At 44.8% G+C, this 12,651-nt stretch overlaps 2 long non-coding RNA genes across 2 annotated transcripts in view; both read left to right on the forward strand.

Moving 5' to 3' along the window:
• Positions 1-4,165, forward strand: part of LOC310667962 — a 43,289-nt gene extending 39,124 nt beyond the window's left edge. Inside the window, exon 2 of the long non-coding RNA XR_014506487.1 lies at positions 3,888-4,165. This is a non-coding gene — a long non-coding RNA (uncharacterized lncRNA). The remainder of the gene's footprint in view (positions 1-3,887) is intronic.
• The window catches only part of LOC310668070, a 160,562-nt gene that overhangs the window by 123,089 nt on the left and 24,822 nt on the right, over positions 1-12,651 (forward strand). The gene's annotated exons all lie outside the window — the stretch shown is intronic.

Raw genomic sequence — 12,651 nt, forward strand, 5'->3', positions numbered from 1 at the left:
TTTTTGTGTTGAATATATGCTATATGGTGAACTATGGACCTCATACGTATCTGAAGCCATTTGCACATGTTGCCCTGCAACCAGTCCATGCAGAACGTAGGCACCCTATATATAGAAAGGAGCAAACCAGTGATATTTTAGGGAGCAGGCGAGGAGGCGGGGCCCATGACTTACATCACAGGAGCCTACACAACACAAAACAGCGTTGCTGTATGTAGGTTTTATTTTATTTGTTTTTTTATCTTATATTTTGGAAATGTACATCCAGGGTTTTTTTTTTTTTTCTTTAATTTTTTGGGGGGCCCTAAGCTAGAGCTTGGGGACGCGGGTGGCGCTGTGGGTTAAAGCCTCAGTGCCTAGGGCTTGCTGATCGAAAGGTCGGCGGTTCGAATCCCCGCGGCGGGGTGCGCTCCCGTCGTTCGGTCCCAGCGCCTGCCAACCTAGCAGTTCGAAAGCACCCCTGGGTGCAAGTAGATAAATAGGGACCACTTACCAGCGGGAAGGTAAACGGCATTCCGTGTGCTGCGCTGGCTCGCCAGATGCAGCTTGTCACGCTGGCCACGTGACCCGGAAGTGTCTTCGGACAGCGCTGGCCCTTGGCCTCCTTGAGTGAGATGGGCGCACAACCCTAGAGTCTGTCAAGACTGGCCCGTATGGGCAGGGGTACCTTTAAGCTAGAGCTTGTTTAGCTTGTACGTAAATCCTGGGAAAATGAGAAACTGAGAGAAGCAGAAATTGACGCATTCATCCATCGCTAGTCACAAAGGAAGGTCGCAAGTTGAGTTTGGTCCTCGCATAGGAAAGTTAGATTCTCCCTTCCAGCCCTACACGAGGCTGGATTTGTTTCCTGGCCAGAGCAGGGCGGGCAGGCAGGGGCAATGGCAGTGTGGGATCTTGGCTTCAAATCTCCTACCTGCTTCTGGCCAGCAGGACTGAGACAGCACGTAAGCGCGATGAACCTCAAAGCCAGGGAGAAAGTCACGACTCAGCAGGTTGGAGTTGGGTTTATGAAACTGCCTTGCAGGGTTCCTCTGGAGGAGATAATGATTTTTCTCTTTTTCGCCTCGTTCTTTGCTCAAGGTGGTGCTTGGCTTTGCTGGTTGGCTTTTAGCCTATTCAACAAACAAAAAGGATCATACGATTCAGAAACAATACTTTTATGGTAGCGGCATTAAGGACTGGCACTATTACAAGGGCCAAATAATATACACTCTGCACTTGAGAGAAACTGATCTTTTAGTGTGACAGCATCTATTCTCTGCAACTTCCCGCATGCTACTATTAGACAGGCGCCTTCTTTGTACTGCTTTTGATGCCTGCTGAAATCTTTTTGGTTTAGGCAAGCCGAAACGTGAAATTTTTATTATGCACATTATTTTTTAAATAAAAAACCCTTGATTTTATCTATATTTTGATAATTCATTATGTCTATGCATCTTGAAGTCTATTTATTGCAACTTCAAGTAGAATTTTTGCACCATTTTATGTAAACCGCTTAAAGAGAGAGAGAGAGAAGTTTTATTGAGCAATATATAGATTTTGCTAAACAAAATAAATAAACATAGCCAATATCTGCTGGAACAAATGCCAGCAAACCTATGGATCTGCTGCCAGACCCTGAGCAATTTATTCTTCCTTGTCTCGTATGATAAGCACTTTGGTTGAACAGGTGTTGTTATGAATCTTTGTGCTCCACTCATGGCTGGTTGAATTAGACACATCCATCAGTTCCTTGCTTGTAGAAATAAGATTAAAAATAATCAGGGGACTATTGTAAGGTTATTGCTTATAAGATCTTGTCAGGGCTTTTTTTCAGCCAGAGCTCACCAGAGCTCCTGTCCAGCTCCTCTCAAGTGGGCGCCGTTGCCATTCTAAGAGATCAAGGGAGAAGTTCATGGTGAATTCCAGTACCTCTTTTTCTAGCAAAATAGTTATGGATCCTATGCTGATTTATTAGAATGTGCATTTAGGACCACTGTTGGAATCAAAGCAATGTTTAAATGCACTTTTCAACAACAGCAACACCAGTCCAGTCAGTTTTATTGTACATAGCCAAAGGCTGCCACAATGTACATAGAATCAATCAACAATTAAAAGAAAATATACTGGATTGATACAAAAGGCTTAAAACATTTATATTATCAAAACATTAAAGGTAAAGGTAAAGGTACCCCTGCCCTACGGGCCAGTCTTGACAGACTCTAGGGTTGTGCACCCATCTCACTCAAGAGGCCGGGGGCCAGCGCTGTCCGGAGACACTTCCGGGTCACGTGGCCATCGTGACAAAGCCGCATCTGGCGAGCCAGAGCCGCACACGGAATGCCGTTTACCTTCCCGCTAGTAAGCGGTCCCTATTTATCTACTTGCCCCCGGGGGTGCTTTCGAACTTCTAGGTTGGCAGGCACTGGGACCGAGCAACGGGAGCGCACCCCGCCGCGGGGATTCGAACCGCCGACCTTTCGATCGGCAAGCCCTAGGTGCTGAGGCTTTTACCCACAGCGCCAGCCGCTTCCCATCAAAACATTACGTACTCTAAACAGAGCTATAAAAGTACCCCAATATACAGATCAAGACATTAAACAATAAAATTCATAAGCTAAAATCATCACATGAACAACAACAACACAACCCCGAGCCCTTTCTGTTGGGGATAATTCAAATGGAAATTCCCAGGTGTCAAAAAAGATTATTTATGTATGTTACTACTGCGGCCTGTGTTTTGTTAGCCCCAAAATGGAAAACTAGCGAGGTTCCAACCAAAGAAGAGTGGCAACTTAAGTTGATAGAATATGTGCAGCTTGCAGACTTAACATGTAGAATAAAAGAACATGAGGAACATACATTTAGAGAAGGTTGGAAAACATTTATTGAATATATGAGAAATAGCTGTGTACAGCTGAAGATGCTGGCAGCATTAAGATAAATTCAACTGTGTAAATACCGTAAGTTTTGCTGGATGTAATAATGGAATACTGAATGGTCTAGTTTATATAAAATATGCAGGGATTTCTATTATGTAAAATGAACCATGGAAAGAGAAGGGAAGTGATTGATATTTTAAGGTTGTTTAAATGAGTGTTTTAAATTGTAAAACAGAAAATTTAATAAAAATCATGTAAAAAAACAAGGAGTCAAAGCAATTAATAGGATGATGCTTTTAATCTCACCCAGTAGCTTCCCTGAACTGCCTTGTTTTCAATAGATTATCTTCAACAAGCCAAGACCAACTGCTTGACTTGGTCTTCAGTGTATATAAGGGTTAGCTTCCTACATCCCCTGTGTTTATAGAGATTCAACTAGCCTCCAAGCATATAGGTTTATCCAAATCCCAATCTGCGGATCCCCCAATCTCTTTCCCCCAGCGCCCCGTGGTTTAAAACTGAACCGGAACAAATGCACCAGGTCTTCCTTGGATTGCCGTTTGTTCTGATTAACACTAAAGAGCTGGTTTTCCCGAGGAAAGTAGCCGGGCAAAGGCAAAACTGCTCAGCCCCGTGCCTAGAAGGCATGCGACAAGTGGACAACCACTTGGGCCTGTGGTCTCTAGGCATGTGTCAAGGGTCTGTCAGGACGATCAGGCCATTCACAGGTCAGAGAGAGATGTGAGGCGAACGTGCAGTTAGTTTCTTTATTAAGGAAAGGAGGTTTGTTAAGAGCAAACCTTTATTTTATTATCTGGATGTTGCCTTTTTTTAATTGTTTTAAAAATGCAATAAAGTAAACAAACAAACTCTTCCAGCAGAGATTTGGGATGCATCTTCTCTTTTGACTTCCAGACATCTTTGTAAAGTACTTTTTATGTACACAGACTTCTGCAACTCTTTACCTTTTTTGATCGCCCTAGTCCTTTGAATTGCTTTTATTATTATTATTATATTTTATTGCAGATATACTGCCATGTTACATTCTATGAACGGAAGGTTGACTTCAACCCCAAAGACGCACTCCTCCATTGTCTCCCAAGATGGACGGACGCCAACCAACCAAAGAATTGGAGCTATAGAAATACTTGTATTAATTTAAGTAGAGAGCAGAAAGAATTTTTCAACAGCCACTACGCAGGGGAGCCAGTGAAACTGGAAGCGGCATGAACAAATGTTAAAGTCATTGTGGCTTTGGTTTGTCTCTCCTCACCTCTCATAAAATAAAAATTTTAATGTGTGCATTCTTCCTTTGAACTAACCCTCATGCAAGCATTCCACCGTGATGCTCAGTACAATTACATCTCCCCACTATCTTTTGATTTGGTTATGACAATAAATAATAATAATATTAATAATAATATATCTGGCTCTTTTCATCTTCAAAGAGTCTGAGGAACATCAGACGGGGTAATCCACATGCTTTTGAAATCTAGGAACACGCTGTTATTATCCTCATTGCTTTATGGATGAGAAAAGTGAGGGAGACGAGACCACAAGGGATTTGCTTGCAGCCATCGCGTCAACAAGTATCAGCGTCAGCTGGAGGATGAGGGCCTCTGGGAGTTCTTGGAGATGTTCTTCAGCCAGTATTCTTGTGCTGATACTTTCTGGAGGCCAAGGTAGAGCCTGGTTTCATAGCCATGGGTATTTTAAAGCAGCAGCTTTAGTCCAGATTACTGCCCTCCAGGCATTTTGGGCTCCAACTTCCATCAGCTCCAGTCAGCACAGCCAATGGTCGGGCATCATGGGAGTTGCAAGGCAACAAGATCCAGGGGGCACCAGGTTGGGTGCTTTAGAATCTCTACTAGAATCTGCTTCTGGGAAGCCTTCCATGGTCTATGCAAAACAAGGTCACAGAAGTTGTAACCTATTGTCAAGGCTTCAGGGAATCCTATTCCTCCCACAGTGGCAACCAAGAAGCAGAGAAAACAAAGGTGTTCTTACCAAGTGATTTATTCAATGTTCACAGAAAGACAGAGGAAGGAATGCGGTGTCCCAAAGACAATGGCGGTGCTCCAAATAAAATCCCACCCCCTATGTCTCTCCTATTCTACGTCGCCCCTGTGTCAGCTAATCTGCCTCTGAGCTTTCTGTTCTACTACCCTCAATGCTCCCCTGGTCCTGGGGGGGGGGGGGTCAGGAATGCTTTCCAAAGACACTGAGTCTTTCAGCTGTCCCTCCTCTGGTGCTTCATCTACCTGCTGTTCCTCTTCCAATATTTCCCAGCTTCTCCCCTCTGCAGCCTCTGAACTATGCCCTTCTGCAAACCACTGTTCTAAATCTATACTGTCCTCCGGTTCTCAGGAAGGTTCAGAAGAAGGGGAGGGTGACCCCCGCCATCCAGCACTTGACATCCACTAAGCCAAGCACAGCTCAGCAGCCATCTTTTGTGTCTTGCCTGCGAGACTTGATAACCACTCAGCTCTGGCAGTCTCCCCAAAATAAGACAGTGACTGCATGTTGCCATAAATGGGTCACATTTGCCTTGGTGGAGCAGAAGTTGTGCAAACCTAATGCAGGGACTGGGAAGGAGATGGATGCGTCTCCTCAATAGCAAGAGGAACCAGGAGCAGTCGAAGGCATTTTGCTGCTGACTGCTACCCGCCTCTAGATTTCACATATAGTATCCAGCCCCACTGGCTGCTGTCTCTTACTTGAATACTCATGATAAGACAATGAACTCCACTACACCTGTGGGCAACGGGCTACAGTTGTGAATGAGGAGCAGGCAAGCAGATGTTGTCGGACCATATAGCAAATCCCCTTTACAAATTACAATCTACAATAATATTTAACACTGGAAATGTGTTCATGGCACTGAATGGATTTCACAGATATCATTTATAAAAACTGGAATGCTATACAATGTTTGCCAGATCTAGGAATAATTTGTAGTTTTCTCTCTCATTTTCTATAATATATATGTATTCTAACATATAGCATTTTTAAAAAAACATTATTCTGATCAATGAATTTTGCACTCAGGTTCCAAGTACAAAGCATATGTCTTCTCTTTACAGGGCTTGTGATATTGTAAATCTACAAAAAAAAAAATTAAAGAAAAAAGATTATCTCTGTTAATCTCATAACACACTATCTGAGACTATATAGTCATCATCTGAGCAAATTCTGCTGCGTCAGTAGTTTTAACTGCCAATTTGCAGCTCATGAGAAATCCAGGTTGTGACAAAGTGCTGAGTAAAGCTATAAAATGCAACTGTCGGGGGGGGGGGGAATTGAGCAACCACAATTCTGAAAGCTGAGATTGAAGTTCCTCATAAGCATTTGCTGAAGAACTAATCTATATTATGACCAGAACGCCAGTATGCCCATAGCATCATTTTTACATCACCTCTATGTTATTCTTAAAGATAAAGGGACCACTGACCATTAGGTCCAGTCGTGACCGACTCTGGGGTTGCGGCGTTCATCTCGCTTTTTTGGCCGAGGGAGCCGGCGTACAGCTTCTGGGTCATGTGGCCAGCATGACTAAGCCGCTTCTGGTGAACCAGAGCAGTGCACAGAAACGCCGTTTACCTTCCTGCCAGAGCTGTACCTATTTATCTACTTGCACTTTGATGTGCTTTTGAACTGCTAGGTGGGCAGGAGCAGGGACCAAACAACGGAAGCTCACCCTATCACGGGGATTCAAACCGCTGATCTTCTGGTTGGCAAGCTCTAGGCTCTGTGGTTTAGACCACAGATAATTTCTGAATATTTACCCAAAAAATAGATTAAGTTTCCTGCCTGGCGGTTCTCTTAGTGCACCTCTTCCATTCCACCCATATTTATTTACAGTTCTCAAACTTAATCTGTTCCAGAAGTCCGTTCCAAAACCAAAGCGTTCCAAAACCAAGGCACACTTTACCATAGAAAGTAATGCAAAATGGATTAATCCGTTCCAGATTTTTAAAAACAAGCCCTGAAACAGCAATTTAACATGAACTTTACTCTCTAACGAGACCATTGATCCATAAAATGAAAGCAATAAACAATGTACTGCAGTCACACAATCAATCAATCAGTAGCTGAACTGGGTTCCACACAATCACAAAAACAAAACAAAAAAGAACCGCAGAAACAAAAACACAAAATAAATAGCAAAAACAGACAGACCTCAGTGTAAGTCAAAACAGAAGCATGGCATTCAAAATGGAGACCGTTCAGCTTCCGAAAAATGTTTGCAAACCAGAACACTTACTTCCAGGTTTGCAGTGTTTGGGTTCCAAGTTGTTTGAGTACCAAGGCGTTTCAGAACCAAGGGACCACTGTACATAATTCATTATTGTCCTATTCTTCCGATCCTCCATTCTGGAGCAGAGGGTGGCTAATCATCAATGAAGCAAAAATACAAAACTGGGGGGGAAGGGACGGGACGGGGACATAGTTGAAATCACAAAAGTACAATAAAAATAAAGTGGTGATAAATACCTGTAGAACCACATTCAAAGCGCACACTCCAAGCTCAGCGTCACATTGGCACTGTTTAAGATATTAGCTCGGATAGAATCTCCCTTTTGCCACATTCTCCCCTGGTATAAATAAAGCACCTAGATTTTACTGAGATGAGTTTCCTCTTAGCTTAAACCTATGTGCGTTTACTCAGTCCTCCTGTCTTTAATTGTTCAAAGTAATTATTATTATTATTATTAGTAGTAGTAGTAGTAGTATTTAATCAATTTATAGACCGCCCCATACCCGGAGGTCTCAGTGTGGTTCACAAACAAGACCACAACATATAAAATCATACCAAAAACATTAACCCAATTTTAAAAAAAACAAAAACCAAGCACATTCTTAAAAGGTGTTGGATGTCGATAAAATCAACCAAAGGCCTGGTTAAAAAGGAAAGGTTTTTTCCTGGTGCCTAAAGGTGTAGAATGAAGGCACCAGGCAAACTTCCCTGGGGAGAGCATTCCACAAACAAGGAGCCACTGCAGAGAAGGCCCTGTTCTCATGTTGCCAGACCTTCCAAACCTCTCGAGGAGGAGGTACATGAAGGAGGGCCTTAAAAGATCTCTGGGTCCAGGTAGGTTCATATGGGAAGAGGCTCTTCTTGAGGTAATGCAGTCCTGAGTTAAGTGTGGTGTGTACAGATTGCAACCATAGGTTCTGCCATGTCCGAGGGATCTTAATCCCCAGCTGTTGCACCTGGCAAACCTACCTGAAAAGGAGACAATGGAACTCATTTCAAAGCAATATGCACAGGATCATTTAACACAAAATGTCATTTGAAAGGGGAGGAGGCTATATGCTGTAGCCATATAGAGGAAAGAGATTGAAAAAATAAAAAGTAAAGTAAAGTGGTACCTCGGGTTACATACGCTTCAGGTTACATACGCTTCAGGTTACAGACTCCGCTAACCCAGAAATAGTGCTTCAGGTTAAGAACTTTGCTTCAGGATGAGAACAGAAATCGTGCTCTGGCGGAACGGCGGCAGCAGAAGGCCCCATTAGCTAAAATGGTGCTTCAGGTTAAGAACAGTTTCAGGTTAAGTACGGACCTCCGGAATGAATTAAGTACTTAACCCAAGGTACCACTGTAGTTACATCTGGTTCCTTACTGTCAAAATATAAATCTTACATATCCCAAAAAAGTATAGAGGACTTAACATTATAGCATTATAGATGCTGGGCAAAGATAGGATATTTTTTACAGGTTTTTTTTTGTGTGGAGGAGATAGTATTGACTAATATGCAAGCTAAGATGCAGCTAAGAAATTTTGTGGCAGATAGCTGCTGGGCTTTCGTTTAGAAGCCTGGTAACATGTGAATGTGCTGCCACCTGCAGGATATTCATTTGTGTTAATTTATAGCTGTTGTAAATAATATTGAATGCTATCGAATCCCCGCAACGGGGTGAGCTCCCGTTGCTCGGTCCCAGCTCCTGCCCACCTAGTAGTTCGAAAGCACCTCAAAGTGCAAGTAGATGAATAGGTCCTGTTCCGGCGGGAAGGTGAACGGTGTTTCCGTGCGCTGCTCTGGTTCACCAGAAGCAGCTTAGTCATGGTGGCCACATGACCCGGAAGCTGTACGCCGGCTCCCTCGGCCAATAAAGCGAGATGAACGCCGCAACCCCAGAGTCAGCCACGACTGGACCTAATGGTCAGGGATCCCTTTACCTTAAATAATATTGTGTCTCTCAACTTTCTGACTGGTCTGGAAGTACCTCAGTTATTGGGGGTGTATTTTGAGGCCCCTTTGAGGTGTGCAAATGGAATGCTATCTCCAGTGCAAGCATCAACTGTCAGGGAAGCCTCATCAACAATACTGAAACCAACGAGAGAGTTTGGCCAATCTCATTTGTATCTATAAATGTATCTATTTGAGGGAGCCCTAAACAGCCTTGGCCCAGTAGACCTGATGGAGCGTCTCCACCCCCATTGTTCAGCCCAGACACCGGGGTCCATCTCCAAGGGCCTTCTGGCAGTTCCCTCACTGTGAGAACTGAAGTTACAGGGAACCAGGCAGAGGGCCTTCTTGGTGGTGGCACCTGCCCTGTGGAATGCCCTCCCACCAGATGTCAAAGAAATAAACAACTACCTGACATTTAGAAGACATCTGAAGGCAGCCCTGTTTAGGGAAGTTTGATGTTTTATCATGTTTTTAATATTCTGTTGGGAGCCACCCAGAGTGGCTGGGGAAACCCAGCCAGTTGGGCAGGGTATAAATATATTATTATTATTATTATTATTATTATTATTATTATTATTATTATTATGAGAAAGAGAGGAGGGGGTGCAAACCTGCAGTCCTTTATTCATTTGTACATGTCTTGCCAATCCTTGGCATGAGCTCAGCACACAAGACAGGGACTAATGTAAAATGAAGCATTAAGCCAGATGCAATTTTAGGTGAGTGTCCCAGTGAAAGACCACAGGTTATTTAGTGGACATGTAGCCCCCTTCTTCTAATGTATTTGTGTGTACAACAGGTGGCATGGCAACACAACACAACACAACACATCTCCTAGTCTTCCAGTGGCCTGGATGTGACATTTAAGGTGTCCCAAAACTTAGGCCACATGTTTAAAGTACAGTGGTAAAGTAAAGGTAAAGGGACCCCTGACCATTAGGTCGAGTCACGAATGACTCTGGGGTTGTGGCGCTCATCTCGCTTTATTGGCCGAGGGAGCCGGCATACAGCTTCCGGGTCATGTGGCCAGCAGGACTAAGCTGCTTCTGGCGAACCAGAGCAGCGCACGGAAACGCCATTTACCTTCCCAATGGAGCAGTACCTATTTATCTACTTGCACTTTGATGTGCTTTCAAACTGATAGGTGGGCAGGAGCAGGGACCAAGCAACGGGAGCTCACCCCGTCGCGGGGATTCGAACCGCTGACTTTCTGATCGGCAAGTCCTAGGCTCTGTGGTTTAACCCACAGTGCCACCCACGTCCCACCAAAAAAGTACAGTGGTACCTTGGTTTATAACCATAATCCGTTCCGGAGGTTTGGTTGTAAACCAAAACAGGTTGTAACCCAAGGAACGCTTTCGCCAATGGGGCCTCCAAAAACAAAAATGGGTTGTAATCCAAAACGGTTGCAAACCAAGGTACCAATGTACATTGCTTCTACCAAAAAATCCTGGGAACCGTAGTTTGTTCTTCACAGAGCTAGATTCCCACCTACCAGGAACCAACTTTAGCCTTGTGCATTGTGTTTTTAAGCATTTGCACTGGATCCACACACTATTGCTATTACTACTACTGAAAAGTCTTGAATGTGATCACAATTTGCTGCTGCTGTGAGTGCTGGAAGGATTCCCTGCTCCCTGTTGCAATGCCCCTTTCCACCTGGCCTAGGGGGCGGGCCCACACTGAGCCTGAACAGCTAAAAGGCACCTGGGAGGCCAGAGGGACATTGCTGGAACAACACTTGGGTTGGGGCAACTGGCTAAAATGTTTTAAACACTTCTAATTCTGGTTCCTCTGTTTTGTTTTTGTCAGGTTGGTGTTAGTTAAATGCTTAATTGGGGTTGGCAGTTATTTAAATTTCGGTATAACTGTAAACTGTTTATTATTGTCATTATGGGTGCTGTTCATCCTGGAGGGGCGTTTCCAGCTTACACCCCCCCCCCTGCTGCCGCCACCGACCTTGGAAGCCTTATAAGAAGCTACTGCCCCAGGGAGACTGTGAGCAACATCATGGGGGGATGTTTCTAGGGTTAAAATGAAACTGGGAATCCTAGAACTGGAAGGGACCTTCGGGCAGGGTTGTCTTTACCTGGGGGTGCAAGGGGTGCATGGCACCTGGGCGCCGAATTCTGGGGGGCGCCAAATGTATACCTACTGTATAACGGTCCCTCTCGATCGGTGGCTGTGAAAAGCAATGGAGCAAAAGTCCCTGCCCCCCTCCTCTGTCGCTCTTTTACTCCGTAGCGTCAAATATTCCCGAAGAGTCAGGAAACAAAAGCAGTTTTTTCCGCTATGTCATTGTTACATGTGAGCGATTCCCCCCCCCCAAAAAAAAAGCTCCAAAAAAGTTAATTTGGGGGCAGTTAAACTAAATTTTTAAGGGACGCAGATGGCGCTGTGGGTTAAACCACTGAGACTAGGACTTGCCGATCAGAAGGTGAGCTCCCCTTGCTCGGTCCCAGCTCCTGCCAACCTAGCAGTTCGAAAGCACGTCAAAGTGCAAGTAGATAAATAGATAAATTCCTCAGGCGCTGCTCTGGTTTCTCCAGAAGTGGCTTAGTCAGGCTGGCCACATGACCTGGAAGCTGGAAGCTGGCTCCCTTGGCCAATAAAGCGAGATGAGCGCCGCAACCCCAGAGTCGTCCGTGACTGGACCTAGCGGTCAGGGGTCCCTTTACCTTTAAACTAAATTTGGGGGCACTGGGCAGATCTTTGCACCCCGGCTTTTTGTTGTTGTTGTTGTTGTTTAGTCGTTTAGTCGTGTCCGACTCTTCGTGACCCCAGGGACCAGAGCACGCCAGGCACTTCTGTCTTCCCCTGCCTCCCGCAGTTTGGTCAAACTCATGCTGGTAGCTTTGAGAACACTGTCCAGCCATCTCGTCCTCTGTCGTCCCCTTCTCCTTGTGCCTTCCATCTTTCCCAACATCAGGGTCTTTTCCAGGGAGTCCGGCTACACATATGCTAAAGACAGCCCTGCCTCTGGGGTCACGTAGCTCAACCCCTTGCAAAGCAGGAATATGCAGGTGGCCCCTATGGGGTCCCAATCCTTGGCGTCCTCAGCACCTGGTTATCAGCTGCCTTGTTATTTTTTGCTATTGATGCTGCGTATAATCTTGCTATGTGTATAGCATTGGAATATGCTGGGGGGGGGGTTTCCTCCTGTTCTTATACTTGCTAAAGTTTTGCCATGTTTTTATGAACTTGTTGTTTTCTTGTTTCGCTAACTTATTAAGAAATTGCTTCTGTGGTGTTTGTTGGAAATGCCCCCCCCCCCCCCGTTTATCTGAGTTGTAAGCTGCTTCCAGCATGATGCAGTTTGTGTATGAGAGAGAGAGAGAGAGAGGAGGAGACAGAGAGAGAAAGCAGCATACGAATCAAAGAATAAATGGCTGACTTTGTGAAGTCCCTGGGGTGCCCCCGCCGCGCTTTGCGCAATTAACGCGCCACAGCCGGATCCATTGTGTGGATCACGATCATGGCCAGCAATGATCGCTGCGGTTGGCTTGCTCGGGTGTGTTTTTTTAAACCAGGCTTCTTCCCAAGGTTTCCGCCTAGATTCCGTGAACTACCTAGGAAACTGCAGCGACAAATG

Source organism: Podarcis tiliguerta (genome assembly GCF_965153285.1).
Source record: "Podarcis tiliguerta genome assembly, chromosome: 17".
NCBI classification, from domain to species: domain Eukaryota; kingdom Metazoa; phylum Chordata; class Lepidosauria; order Squamata; family Lacertidae; genus Podarcis; species Podarcis tiliguerta.